This window comes from Stegodyphus dumicola, chromosome 3, assembly GCF_044657685.1.
Source record: "Stegodyphus dumicola isolate Sdum_Otavi_A_Nest chromosome 3, ASM4465768v1".
Lineage (NCBI taxonomy): Eukaryota > Metazoa > Arthropoda > Arachnida > Araneae > Eresidae > Stegodyphus > Stegodyphus dumicola.
The window spans coordinates 229645812-229662197 of NC_140770.1; positions in this window are offsets into that span (position 1 = coordinate 229645812).

Genomic DNA, 16386 nt, shown 5'->3' on the forward strand with positions numbered 1-16386 from the left:
TTATGTAAAACAGGTACTGTTTATTTGATAAATGCTTCCATTTTAAAGTTTTAAGTACCAGGCAGAAAAGTTATTTGAAGCAGAATTTAAAGAATTGCTGACCTACATTAAAATTCTGTTTCCCTTTCTAAATACCTTAGGTATTGTCTAACTAAAAACGTCTCAAACTGCAGTTTAAGAGATTAAGAGATTTAAATCTCTGAGTTAAGAAACGAAACACCGAAACGGTTCAGAATGAGTTAATGACCGACGTTAAGACCAAGCGTTATGACGTATTTATACATTTCTTTTTTATTAGAGAAGACAAAACTAGACGTTCTGATACTGAAGTCGAGAGAATATGCTAAACTTATTATGCTTCATACTAACCATGACAGTTTCAGTTCTTACGAAATGCTAATCTCGTAAATCGACGTTTTTGGGGGAATTATGCATATCACCACCATGTGTTTCTCAACTTCTAAAAAGAAAACTGTTTAAAATTATTGTACAAATTCGCAGAATCGAGCTTTTATGCTTCATTAAAATTATGAGATCCGTGTAAAATATGAACACTTTTCTTAATTACCGTTAATCTTACCCTTTCGTTCAGTTATTGTTGCTACACACGTTAGAGGTTCTAGATAACAACTGTTTTTTTTTTAAATTACAAATGGAGTTTTCTCAGATTAAAAGAACATGTTTCTAATAACGTGAAATTTGTACGATGAATATTTCTAGAGGGGGAAAAATTGACATTCCTGTTACTGTCATGCTACTCAAAAACAGTAATTAATACAATAAATTTTTACATTTATATATATGATTGCCTTATATCTCGAAGCTGAAACTTCAGATATGTCATTAGATTTATGTAGAATATCTAACTTTTATATGATAAACTAACATATATATTTTGATATAAAAATCAAACTTTATCTGAAATGACATGCTGATTTTTTATACTTCGATTTAACTCCTCATATTATTTATATCAAAATGTAAGGTTTTGTAAAACGTGTTATGTCCAAATCACATGAGCAGTTTCCTTTCTTTTGAAATTACATCTCAAACTTTAGGATTAGTTATGTTTAAGGAAAAAGATCTCGTTCAAGAGGCCGATTTGGGCTAAAATTCTGAATTTTGTTTTATTTAGCATTCTTAGCTATCAAAAGCAACTTTTCTTTTCTTGATATATTGATTAGAAGTGGAGATATATCAGTTTTTCTGAGGTGAGAAACCGGAAGTTACTGTCTGCTACACCGAATGTAAAATTTAGACAAATTAAAGATGCAGTTATCACTCCTTTTTTTATGTTATTTTTTTAAAATAAATAATTAAGCATTTCAAAGACTCTGAAAGTATCTTATCTTATGGAGAATCTGGAAAAGTATGCTTATTATGTTTTTTCTCATTTTCGTTTTGCAATGTGTATATATGTCATGTAATGTTAATCTGAAACTTTAAATGCGATGTTTAATTAATTGTTTCTTCACGATTTATGTTCACAACAACTACGATATAACTCTAAAAGCTCTTTATAAACTCACGTAAAATTTTGCATACCAGGTTTCTACATTATAATGCGTGATGCAGAGTACGAGTTAAAAAATTAGCCTCATAGAACTTAGATTATATCACTTTTCCTCCAATAGTGTAATAGTGATTTTTAAAATTTTTGAGTTCTGACTAACATATTTGGCCATATATTACTAGTGAATTAATATTTTACAATTATTCTTCTTCACCGTATGCTTATGATTAGTATATATAACATAAAGTCACAAATATGTTTTTATCATCATTATTTTCTTGTCAGTGATCATTGACGTTTTTGTTAACTTCGATCTAAAATTTTCAGTTCTCGTAGAAATTCATAAAATAATAAGATTTTTATTACTTTTGTATTGATTATATTTAATTGGGAGTACAATCCAATACTAATTTTCATAAATTCAGAATTATAATAAACATTTTGGAAAAAGCTCTTCGAACGATGTCGGTTAACTTAAGCTATTTATATTCTTTTTACTTCGATTTATTTTTCGTTCAACTTTACTTTCAATAAAATTAAAAAAATGAATTTTTACCAGCGTATTTAGTTTAATGTAAAAAAAAAAAACACATGAATAATTTTTTTCAAAATGTAAATGTAATAAATTTTTTGAATATTAGTTAAGGAAAAATGATAATTCATTAAAATTGAAAGCAGAAATGTTGTTTATTTCCTTTAACATAGCAACTGTATTTTACATATAGTTATATTAAAACTTTTCAGTTCAAATGAATAAGTTTCCTGTTGCCGTATTTTCAGCTAAATGCATTTAGTTAGTTTTTTCAAATAATTAATATTACAAATTGAAAGATTAAAATAGATTAAGATAAAAGTAAAAGAAAGCTGTTGTGGAATTTGATAAATTTCCTAATGATTCGCAGCATGAAAAGTTATGCTTCTCCAAACTGCATACTTTTCGAAGCTTTACACATCAAAGAAATAATTTAATTCTTAAACTGCCTTTACAAATTTTGTCGAATTCTCAGTTATTGTTATGTACTTTTGAGTGGCACCAAAAGTTTGTGCCTACTAAGTTGACAAGTAAAACTTAAATTTTTCTAGCAACAGTTATATATATACTAATACCAATAAAACTTGGACATTGCGTTGTGTTTCGGATTAACCCTGAAATCAATCTGAGTAGTTGACTGGTAAAAGACATGAGCACACACACAAAAAAAATAAACATTGACTGATCCAGAAAAGTAAGCCTATTTATTAAATTCTTAAACAGTTAATTAATTAATTAAATTTATATGCATTTTATATTCAAGCAGAACTGTAATATATAGATTATTACAAAATGTATACCCTACCAAATAATCTTACATTTTCTTAAGACTCTATAATATCAAACTATTATTTCAATTTCATACAGGTAAGCATAATCAAATAAAACTTTTGGATAAATTAACAGTACCCTCCTCGGGGAGGAAAAAAAAAGAATATTTAACAATTTACACTTTCAAAAAAAGAAACATTTCACACAGAATAATCAATAAATGAACTGGGTACAGAATCCAATGGAATTAAGGTTATTGCACATAGTAATCTACTATTTTCAAAAATAATAATAATAATAATAATAATAATAATAATAATAATAATAATTTAACCGGATAAAATATTAAGCAAAAATCAGGCTTTTACATTTTAAAAACAATTTAATCCCTAAGCGAAGCAAAGAAGCTCAATTAATGGCACCTTACATAACAATCTTAACGATGAAAGAACTTCACTGTTTTAACTAAATAATTTAATGAAGAATATATTTCCCTAACCAATCTAATTAAGTTACATTCACTGTTTCAATTAAATAATTTAATTAAGGATATATTTCCTTAGCCAATCTAATAAATTACTTTTATCGACAAACAAAAATTATTTCATTCGAATTAAGTTAATATACTCAACTACAAAATTAAATTCAATCTAATTAAGTTAATTTATCACTACCAACTGCAGTATTTCTTTAACAACCGACTATTGAAGAAAGAAAAACAAAACAAAAACTTATCTGGACAGAGGAATGGCTGGACGGCTAGCTGAAAGAGGTGAAAACATTCGTTCCGGTTAGAAAAGTTTCCTTAAAATTCTCCAACAATTGCAGGGAAGTTACCAGTCTTTAAAGTTCCGACATAGAGAAGAGTTATTATATGAAACTATTTTCTATAGGTGAACTCGAAGCCAAGCTATTGCAAAGGAAGTTACAAGTCCTTAAGTTCCAACATTGAAAAGAATTATTAGATAGCTGAGAAAAGGCAGGTTAGCGGAATCGATGAGAATCATCACCATCACGGAGAGTATTATACAGAATTTAGCATCTGCTTTGCAGGGGCGACCCAGGAGATAACAGTTGAAATTTTCTTGCGTTGTGAAGATTAATTACATAGTGGCGTAATAGCACATCAGCGGAATAGATGACATCTCAACATGGAGAGTAGAAACTTATATTTTTAACGGCACAAATTTTTAAGGCCCTTTTCTTTCCATTATATATATATATATATATATATATATATATATATATATATATTTTATATTAGTTAAACGTTAAAAGATTCAAGAAAACACCGAAGATAAAATAAATCAGGCGAAGAAATGTTGCCGACGCTATGCCCATCGTTTCATTGCTCAAGGGCAAGAACCCCGTAGATCCAACGGTTGGTACTTCATCTTTCCTTCTTACCCAAAATTCAGCTTACTTCACGGCCTGCGAGTAGCAGCCTCCCATGTCAAGTCAAAAGTCCAAAAAAAAAAAAGTGACCTTGTCCCTCAAAACCGCCAGTTAAAAAGAAACGCGCGGGAATACCAACTTGGCAACTCTCACGCCCCGCCAAAAATGAAACCAGTTGCAACCTCAGCATTCCTTCATGCTAACAATCTCGCCAAAACAACCACTTTGAAATCCCAACGGATTTTCCAGGTCGCCAACCAGCCACGCCTACCAGAGGGGAGAAGCGTGGAATTTCAATAACTCTGTAAGCAGTCCCAAAGAAAGTGCACTGAAAACTCGAAAAAACGACCATTCTACCGGAAAAAGGGAGATTTCTTCCCCCAGAATAGAAATCACAATGACAACGGTAAAAATCTATTAATTAAAAGCTCATAACTTACATTTTCTTAAGACTCTATAATATCAAACTATTATTTCAATTTCATACAGGTAAGCATAATCAAATAAAAATCCAAACTTCAATTGCTAAAATGCAATTGAAGTTAGGAAAACAAAAGTTATCTCAAATTAAAGAGCTAATTTTTCTGCAACTATTGATATTAAATACTAAGAGTTTAACTTTATTTTTATCATGGAAAATTGAGTTTATTACATGAAAATTCACCTATATCCATTGTCTGAGTGTACAAGTTTGAAGACGCTGTTCGCGTAAAACGAAATAACCCAAATAAATTGCAATAAAATTAATAATAGTCAAATAAATGAATATATCCAAACTTAAGACACAATAACGCTGATTTTTGTTGTTTGACTTCTGAATTAGTATATCCAAACTTGTTGTGTAGCTAAAATTTTGAATATTTACACATTAAATTTTTGATTTCTGTATTTCGTGTAATTACGTTAAATTTGCTACACAACATTATTATTTCACTCTGAATTTTCTGATCTATAAAATTAAAATTTTTGTAAATAGTTTTCAAATGTACAGTCATTAATGTATGGAAAAAATATTTTAAGGTAGAATGTGTTTAATATTTTCACTGAAAATAATGAACATAAAAAAATGCATATGATACTTCTCACCAACTTGATAGAAGCGTAGAAGCGGCATTACGTAAAATGTGTTGATCGAGCACTCAAGAAGACACGCACAGCACCAGTTAAAGGCTAAATATTCGGTTACAGCCGAAAACAATGCAAGCCGAAAACAATGCAAGCCGAAAACAGCGTGATAGAAAACATCGTGGGAGAAAACATCGCAAAGAGAAAACATCGCAGTTCTAAATTATCGTGATACAAAATACCGTCGGCCAAAATAAAGCTGTTCAAATATTTCGCAGTTTAAAAACATCGTCGTTGAAAATATCGTGGTAAAAAATAAAGTATCTACAAATCACCGCATGACGATAACATCACAGACATGCTTTTTTCAGGCTTTAATAATTGTAAATGGATATTTCCATAATTCTTTGTGAGCGCAAGATGGAAAGAAGGATAATCTTTACTTTCATATTTTTTTTATTAACTAATACATTTTTGCTGAAAAGTAAGGAAATTTTAGCATAGAAAATTAAGGAAATTTTAGCATAGAAAATTAAGGCAACTTATAGCACTTAATAGAATTTTAAACTGACATAGTTAACTAACAAAGGTCATTAATAAATCATTTTTTATAAAGTTTTTGCTTGTAAATTTTCATTAAAAGTATAATCTAAGAAAGTTGAGAAAAAAAAAAAAAAAGGAAGCTACGTAACTGCATGACCTTATCTATAAAAAATTGCTAATTATGAGATTATTTGCTTCACTTTTTGTCAATCTAATACTCTTATAATGAAAATTATTTCTTGTTCTGCTTCAGTTTATTCTTAAGTTTCCTTCTTACTTTTTCAGCAAAAATTTATTAGTTAATAAAAAATATGAAAGTAAAAATTATCTTTCTTTCCATCTCGCGCTCACAAATCATTATGGGAATATCCATTTACAATTATTAAAGCCTGAAAAAAGCAGGTCAACCATGTTATCGTTCTGCGATGATTTGTCGATACTTTATTTTTTATCGCGATATTTTCGACGACGATATTTTTGAACTGCGAAGTTTTTGAACCGCTTTATTTTCGACGACGATATTTTGTACCACTATGTTTTAGAACTGCAACGTTTTCTCTTTGTGACGTTTACTCCTACGATGTTTTGTAGCACTACGTTTTCGCCTTGCGTTGTTTTTTCCACGACGTTTTCGCCCTCGATGATTTTGCCGCGATGTTATCGGCGGACACCAAATATTCACTAATGTTTTACATAATATGAAAGACATGATGAGAAACTACACCAGAATTTTAAAATCTATGCAAATTATTCTTTTAGTTTGTTCTCCGTGTGTAATATGAATAAGAGCCAGCTTGCCTTAAAAAGTCCTCTAAGCAGCATTCCTACCCTTACCTATCAACCCTCGTATGACCACACTGAAATAACCTAACATAATATTTTAGTTTGACTTTTACATAGGATTTTACTCTAAACACAAATACTGAGTTCAGACATTTTTGCTTTTTGGGATTTTTATGAGAACATGAATATCATTAATTTCCACTTCAGTTATTAACACCTCTAAAAGGTTATTAACCCTTACATTTAAAGATAAAATTTTATTCGAAAGTAATAATGATGCACAGTGCACATGATAGCACAGTGCAATGAATGCAAAGATCTTTTATTTATCCTCCTTACTATAAAAGTTCGTTGCTTTAAACCTAAATGATTTAAAAACATTTTTATTTGTAATTCTGAATAACATTTTTCAGTAAATATCCTTTCATACCATAAATATGAGTAAAGAAGCATATTCAATGCGTTAAGCAATTATTTCTAAAACCCTAGGTTTAAAAAAAGTTTATTTATCAATTGCTAAATCTTTAATTCTTTTTTTTTCAAACTATTATTCTTCTTTTAATTCTTTTTTCATACCAGCTTCTGCTTTCGAAATTCAATCTGAATATATGATAAAGTTTTTCAGCTGTAAATATATACTGCAAGACCCTTTATAAAGTTCTTTTTTAATTATTTTTAATTATTTTAAACTATAACAACAACCTCTATTTAAATTGAAACTCTTTATGAGTTCAGTTTTAATTTTCGTTCAACAGAAACAAAGATTTGGTTATATGACCTGACAGCATTTCATATCATTTCTACTTAACGAAAGAAGCATGTATTTACATTATTTTTCATAATTTTTAGTTTTCAACTTTAAAGCATTTTTAATGGTTACCTCTTTTTCGAGTTAATAATCTGAAGTTTTCAGATTGCAAGTAAATTTTTTAAAAATTATTTTATGAGAAAGACTGGTTAGTTTCAGATATGGTTCTCTTAAATAAGTGATATCTGCAAAACATATTGTTACGGTTTTTGTATTTAGTTGTTATTTTGAGAAATTTGCGATTAAAATTGCTTCATTTCCCCGTGCAATGGAGCGGGTGAGGAATTTTAAGAGAAAGCTACGCCGAACAAGTAAAAATACAAAAGCACGTGTATTTAACATTTAATAAATAGATATTTCGTAATTGCACTCTTTTGCTTACCAGAAACCTCGAGAAATTAAGAGAAGCTTCTCGTGGCTGATTAAAAAGTTTTAAAAAGGCGGAGAAAAACATCTCAGTTCATGTGTTTACTAAGTTTTTTGCTTTGTTACTAAGTTTTTATCGGACTTGTGCATTCAATTTAGTACGAAACCGGACGCACGCAACAATATTGTCAAGTTATCTTCGCTCAAAGCAAGAAAAATTAAATTACGGAAATAAAAAAAATTGAAAATGAATGCAGTAATTTTTGTATTAATTGCATTATTATTCATACCATTTCGATTTTGTTGGCTATTTATTGGAAGAATTATTTTAATGTTTTTGTTTTAAAATTATAAGTTATTGTAATATAATTAAACATTATACGAGTAATGATATTATTATTTAATATAGTTGCCTTCATTATATATACAAGTACAAAGCTAAATTATTTGATTTTATACAGGAACACTGATTTACCTCTTTGCTTTAGATTGAAAAATATATAGGCACGGCTCTGTGAAATTAATAGACTCTTCGTGTCACTAAAATTGTACATGGAATAAATTTCATTCAATTTTTGTGATTTACTTCTTGCTGCGGCAATTTTTATACACAGGAATATGTAATTTAACATTATTTTTAATAACTTTTAAACACACGCTCTTGTCGATAATTATTAGTTTACTAAGTTTCAAGCATATCTTTTAAAGAGTGCTCTTGCAATGGCTTAGTGATTAAGACCGCTAAATGCTGAGAATTTGATGCTTGGGTTAGGCTCGAACAGGACGATGCATGGCTGGTTTCCGATGTTTTCCCCATATGCAATCCAAATACGGGTAAAGTTTCCTTAGAATGTCCTCAACAAAGGCATTATTCCTCTGTACTTTTTCATATTCAAATAACAGCCTAACTTTTAAAGAAAATATTTTATGAGCTGTAACGGCCTAAAATCTTACCTAAAATCTACTTCAATATAACATTTTTCATTTAATATATGATTAATGCGTACTGACACGCATTAATCATATATTACATTTAAATTCTTATTTTTATATAACAAATGTTTCCCGGTGTCATATTTTATTCATAAATGAATGAAATTTTAAAGGAACTTCTTTTCTAAATCCATTATGCATTCTTCTGTGTTGTGAAATATTTTTAATTATTCAGTTTAAAATAACTCTAGTGCTTCTCGAAAATTAAATAAATTTTATATTTGAAATGCGTAAATAATACTTCATGTTATGAAGCTTAGAAAATTTAATATGTGGTTATTGACTTAAGGAGGAGGCAGCAGTTTCAACATAAATTAGAAGTTCATCAAGTAAAATGTTTTCTGTATTACCAGATTTTCAACGCAAATAATTTTGATACGGATCATAAGATTTTAATAGAATTTAGAACTGAAGCATAATTTTAGATGTAGAACCAAAATTTAGAAAATTTGGCACGTAATATAGGAAAAAAGGAATTTCGTTAATCGGCTAACTAGAATGGGAGACATAAAGCTCTTTTTTGGCTTACTGTACTGATTGGGTAGTTTGATAGCAATGAAAGAGAAAAGAAATAAGAAGGATGTAGCAGATACAGTTTATACGATACAATGGAATATCCTCTTGACTCTGTGAGTTGGAAGCTGAGTTAAGTGTAAATTATTCTTGTAAGTAGGTTACTGGAAGTCAGTATAATTAACATGAGTCAATCCAGTGAGATAGGGTTTACTTGCATAGTGTGCAGCTAATAATCTGCTTAATAATATACTTCATTTTAACTGCTTCATTATTACGTTTTAGAAATTAACATACAAAATTTGGCTACATGACTAGACGACGAAGCACTTTTCAGGGGTATAGTTGATGGATCAGAAAATCTAGACCCTGCAACTGGCATTCACGTTTGAAGTTTTGACCAGAATATTTTGATTTCATCTTAGAGTCTTTATTAAATATAATACAGATTAAGTGCGACGAGATGAGCCAGGAAAGTTGATATCAGATTCAATGCAGGAAATCATACAAGTACAGCTTTGGTGCCACCATCTGGCCAGGAATGGAGTTGCCTCTGGATATGGAAAATTAATATTATAAAATGGGAAAGGGATCTTGGATAAAATAAAATATACATACAAAACAGAGAATGCATAAGATAAAAATTGGAGAAAACACAATTGTAATAATAAAATATTTTTATACTAATACTTGCTTAATAGAGAAGATCAGAGTTCCAGGACCGAACCTGTAAAATGAGTATTCCTAGTAAAGTCTGAATGAAATGTCTAATGAAAATTCGAAAAAGTGATATAATAGAGTATAGCAATTTAGTAATCCTGAGAAAAGTAAAGCAGAGACAAGTAAAATGCGTAAATAGTTAAATAATTATCTCATAAATAATAAATAAATTATGTACAAAATCAATTCCCACTTAGAGTTGTGTGGAATAGATCATGGTCTTTTTATCACGTTTTCGTTTTCTATAGTAAAATCACAGTTGGCAATGGATTAAATAGCAGGATATTAAGAATTTAACAAATTTATGAAGAAATTATGTAAAGTGCCCATATGATCGTAGATAGAGTCCCAGACGTACCATGGAAAATTTACTAATGTTATTTTGGAAGATATCTAATTTTTTGCAATCACATTTTGTTACAATGGTCTATGCAGGAACTGAGCAATAAGCAGCCCAACCAGTACAGTGGTTAGCTACACTGATTGCCGTACCGAAGGGCCTGGGTTTGAATCCTACAGATGGCATGGATGCTTGGAAATGTATAGTGTCGGTTTGGCATGGGGGCATTCTAAATTACATGGCGAGCCGAAAGTCGCCTCGAGAGGTTATAGTGCTCAAGGCTTTTATCAACGACAGGCGCAATATTGCACTCCTTGCAAGGATGAATTTCGTGACTTGTTCTGATGTTAATGTCAGGCAAGTAATAATAAGTCACAATAACAATAACTGAACAATAAAACTGGCCTGATACGAGTTAGATAGAGGATACACTTGACATTGATTGTCAGTTTAGAATTTCAAATTGGCTGCAAACGGACATGAAATATGCACTAGTTTTATTTAAAGTTGTAGAAATATGATTTTGAAAGTTGAACTTGCTGTCGAGTAAGCTGTGAGATATTTACGAGTTTTTGACAGGACTAATTTTATTGTCAATAGCAATGTCCATACTTACTCGAACGTTCTTTTTATTTCGTCGAAATAATACAAAAGAGTATTTACTGGAATTCAGTTTGATTTTCCATATTTTACATTAGTGATTTTTTACGAATTTTTGATATTCATATGGAGTTATAATTTGTTGATGGCTAATTGTGGGTTTAAGGACTTAGTTAAAATCACCGCATCGTCTGCGCATAACCGGTAACGTTACAGGCACCAGCAAGTCATGAATGAAGATATTAAAAGGCGTTGATCCTAAAACACTTCGCTGGGGGTCTCCAGCTTTCATAACCAATTTTCTTGAAAGAGTGTCTCCACATCTAACTTGAAATCTCTTCCTGTTAAGATAAGAATTTATTAACTTGATGAAATTGATAGGTAACATGAATTTGATGAACTTATGAATTAATGCAAGGTGCCACACTCGATCGAATGTTTGACTGCAGAGCTTTTGATAAAGGTACTGGAGATATTTTCAATAATTTCAAAATCTGGTGGATAGTACTGTGTGGCCCTTCCGAACCCAAACTGACTATTATTTATCTAATTTTTCTGGAGGTTTGGTTAGTCTTGATTTTAAGACGCATTAAACATTTTTCCTATTGATCCTAGCAAATTAATGGGTCTGTAACTGGAAGTAAACTTCGGGATTTTGGCCAGTTTGGTTTGAGGATAGTAGAGATTGCGCTGTTCGAAAATATAGTTTCTACACTGGAAATATAACGAAGTAAAAAAATGCGTATCCGGGAAGTAACATAAAAGCTCTTTTTGAGATGTTATCAAAACGTTTTAATTTTCTTATGTCTATTTTATTAATGACGTCACTCACCTCTCTAGGCGAAGCGTGAACACTGAAGGCAGATGGTCTTTCTTAGGAAATGTGGAAACTGAGTATTCAATTTCTTCATCATGTTTAGGGATTGCCAAATCATTCGGAAAATACGACTCTGCCAATTCTTCTTCTCAGGCAAACACAGTTCCTTGTTAACGGGTTCGCGCACAAGTGCACTATCCCGTTATGGCACGCTTTTTGACAATTTTGGAAGATGTGTGAGTTTCGAAAATTAGCTCACGTGGACTCTAGAGCATAACGGAGATAGAGAATATAAAAATCTCACTAGAAATGTGTCTTTTTAACCCCTGTTAACTAGATTCGAACTCCAGACATTCAGATTTCTAGCCGGACTTGCTACTATTTACATCCTAAGAGCACCCATTGGGGAAAGAGAAATTTCCTTATAAAGTGGGAAAACTAAAAGGCTAACTATTAGCAAAATAATAAAATCTTGCGAATAAGAGTATAAACAAATAAGTGCATAAACCTTCAGAACCTCTCTAACATAAAGAACAGCAACAGGTGCACAGAAGTTTTAACACAAGAGGTGTTACAAATTTGGAACCAACAGTTAAAACTGTAAAAATGTTCCCTTAGTACAACATTTCGTAGGTACATAGGCTCCTACGTACGTAGGTTTTATGGGCTCTTGCGTAAGTGCAGCCTTACGTAAGAGCCCATGAAAAATTATTTAACGCAGTTAAATCCTTGATGAAAGCAAACTTTAATGTTAGTTTAGAAAGTATTTCTCCCGCCTTCCTAGCGTGCCTTCGTAGTGTAGTGGTTCTGCATACTGGGCTGGTATTCCAGAGGTCCGTGGTTCGATTCCCGGCGAAGGGGATTGCTCATTTTTCATGTCTCCGGCTTTTCCAATCAGCCTAATGTCTCTACAAGTTTAAATACACATAATGCTGATCCATTTAAAAATAATTTTAAGTATAAATATCATACAAAGAGGAGTAGAAAGACATTTATATAACATAAACTATTCAGATGTATAAAACGTAAAAATAATTTTCCTAAATTTGCTAGATATTTCGAATCGAGTATGAAGATTGAGTATAATGCGTCTTTTTTAACTAATAAAATTAAACTATAGAAAAGTTCTTATGGATGAAAAGCAGAATAAGTCTGTTTTTAAAAAATTGCTTCTATGTGTGTGAACTAATGAAAATGTTACTTTTAATTTTTAAAAAATATTTACCTACTCTTTCTCTGCCGAAGATATTGTTATAAATAACTATCTTCAGTAACACTATTTGTCGTTTCTGTTAGTAGGCTCTTAAACCGCTTACTTCCAAACTGTAAATTTGCAGACTGCAGAAGATATTTTAATTTTAATTTTTTGAAGATGAGGAAAAATAAAGTCAAGCCTTTTCAACCGACTTTTGCTAATGGTTGAGAATATGCTTTCATGCTCATTGTGCGTTTATACATTAAATGCCATTTCTTTAAATACGTTTTTGAAAACAGTTTACACTGAATAAAATGCTTAAATACAATTAGGACGTTCTGAAAGTTTTTGAACATGTGAAGATCATTTAAAATTGTAATTATATATTTGGGATAGCAGGAAAAGGCACATTCTTTGAACTTCATGGATCCATTTTTATTTTTATTAATGTGATGTTCTAGATCATTGAAATTATCTACGAACCCTCGGAGGCAATCTACAAAAGTATGATTAATGAAATTCCAGTTTTATAGTGACATTACATGATTGAATGTCCTTTAAAAGCACAATAATTAAGCTATTTTAAGTTGACTGCTGACATAAATAAAATGTAGTCCTTTTATGAAGCTTAGTGAATATATCGAATTCAGCACTAGATTCTTGTTTTCTTGTATGTTTAAAAGACAGAATTTCTCTTCCTCTTTTTAATCTGTTTTAGTCTCTTTAAGTCTATTTTTTAAAATATATTAATCATACTATCATCTAATTAAATAAATTCGTTATAAATAAAAAAAATAATACACTAAATATTCATATTATCATGAAAATTTCACTTCTAACCTTTAAAAGCATCACTCTCATTGCTTCTGATGAAAGAAATTTTTCTCGGTGCTACAATTACCATGGAAAATCGTGTTTTTTAATAATATACAGTCATAGTATATTTAAGAACATAAATGCCTCCCAGACGGTATAGTAATTAGGGAAGGTAAACCGCTGAGTTGGCTTCTGACCCAGGTATAGATATATCCATGCAGAATTGGTTACCAACTCGGCGGGAGTCAACTACTAGCTACCAGGCCGCGGCCCTGGGCAGCCCCGGCTGAGCCTCGGCTGAGATTTATAAAATGCAAAAAAGATATATACATATGCATACAAGGCACTTGAAGAAGAGTACAACAATGTAAAAAGAAATATATACATGCGCATACAAGGCACTTGTAAGGGACCGCGTTCGAATCTCGGAAAAGGCGTGGATGCTTGTAAATGTATAGTGTTTTTGCAGCATGGGGACACTAAATATATGGTGAGCCGAAAGTCCTCTCGAGAGGTTTTTGGTAGGGGAAGAGGGGGAGACTCTCGGACCCGTTCTCTTTTCGTGCTATCCATTGAACTTGGGGGTGGAAATGAGTGACGCCGTACGGTCACCTGTATGGTGCTTAAGGCTTTTGCCAAAGACAGACCCAATCTTGCTCTCCTTGCCACGATGAATTTCGTGGGCTTTTTCTGATGGTACTATCAGACAAGTGAGATAAGTCACAATACAGCATAAGAACATAAATAACACTTTTGTGCCGCTTAATAAGAAAAAAATGTATATTTTAGCATTTTTTGCTGCTAAGAAGATTGTAAAAAATTTTATAAAGCGAATTGCGAACAAATACAAGAAAGTGAAGTGATATATATGAGTTATTTAATTACAGAAAAAGCTATCTGGTAAATGTATTCATCGCGTGGATAACATCGCGTGTGGATAAGCGATAAGTGAAATTAAATGGAAAGCCTTTAAGCTGAGTGTATTCAGTCCTAATCCCAAAGAAAGTACGAAAAGCTGAAAAGACAAAGCTACGCTCTTGTGCAAAAGTAAGAGAATCTGAAAATTATGTATATTATTCCGAAAAGTATTGAATCAAAATGCTGCAAATATTCAGAATCGAATACACAAGTTTACACGTGCGTGTGTGTTACTGTAACTGCGAAGGGGATAAAAGCGCACGAAGAGTTTTCGGGGCTATGTTCGTATTTCTTCATGACATTCGCCACGTTTCTTTCAAGATTTCCGAAAATTTTATAGAGATATCAGGTAAAATGAGCAGCCAAGAGCATATGACTGGCACAATGAGATGGAGAATTATCGATAGTCTGGAGACAGGCCAATCACAAGCACAAGTGGTTACAGACCCCAATGTAACGACACGAGACAGCTACAGCTTCACAGCTCTCGTGTGATCTGTATGCTGCCACTGGAACATGATTTTCACTATCTACAGTTAATTACTGTTTTACAGGCTGTATGCCAAAGAGTAGCTGTTGGCATCCCGCTTATACAGAAGAAAGCTGATTTCGCATGTTGCAGGCAACATGTGCTTAGGACCAAACGTGAGTTAAGTACCATGCTCTTTAGAGATGAGTCGAGATTCAGCTAGGACACTGATTCTCGTCGTACTTGTATCTTTAGAGAGCCCAGAACACGTTACCATTCCACCTTCATTAGGAAGAAGGATCATTACGCAGTTTGATGTGGAATGGTTTGGCCAAGCATTTGTTGGACGGCTGAGGACCCCTTTATGTCCCATGAAAAACCCATGAAATACGAACTACAGTATGGGAAAATTATGTATTGCAATTCTGTCATAGATGGAAAGAGGCTTTCAGGACTTTTCCTTTTAAGATACTCTAGCTGCAAATATAAGGTCCTAGAAAGTTACTATAATTATTATTAATTTAATGTAATCATCAGAAGGGGCATCAGAAATTTTGCTGCATTTCAAGCCTTTCCACATCTATCCGTCAGCCATTTTTATAGTTTTTGAGAAAGGAATATCTATATAGGCAGAGCCAGATAATAAAATAAGCTTATCATAAAACATAAACACATAAAATTTTATATTCGCTGGAAAAGGCTGAGTAAATTATGCCACATTTTTCGAAGATGAACGAGGTAATATGTAAAATTTAAGAAATAATTCTTTATTAGTCGGGAAGCGATCGAAGCTGCGTTGTAAGAGTTTTTAACTAGCCTTTAGAAATAAAATCAAGAGTTTATGGCATATTATAATCTCATATTAAAATCTAGAAACATGTACTTGCGAACAGAATACAGTAAGTGTTACAGAAAATCATTTCAGAATTTTAGCATGGCGAATGGGTCACATCAAGAATTGCATAAGAAGTTGGAAGCTCGGCATTGCTCTACGTTGTGAACTTATATAAAAAATATGCTCAATTACAGCAGTGTCCAAATTTTGCAGTTAAAATTGTCCTTACGTGAGTATTTCGAAAACTATCAGATTGTTACATTATGTTAATGTGCCGCTGTTCTACCATATAGTTATCATCAATGCGCTTTGGCAGGTATTACCTCCGCGTGCCACATTTTACTCTAGTGATCTCTAAATCATTTGTCTTGATGGGCAATAGGTTCTTCAGCAG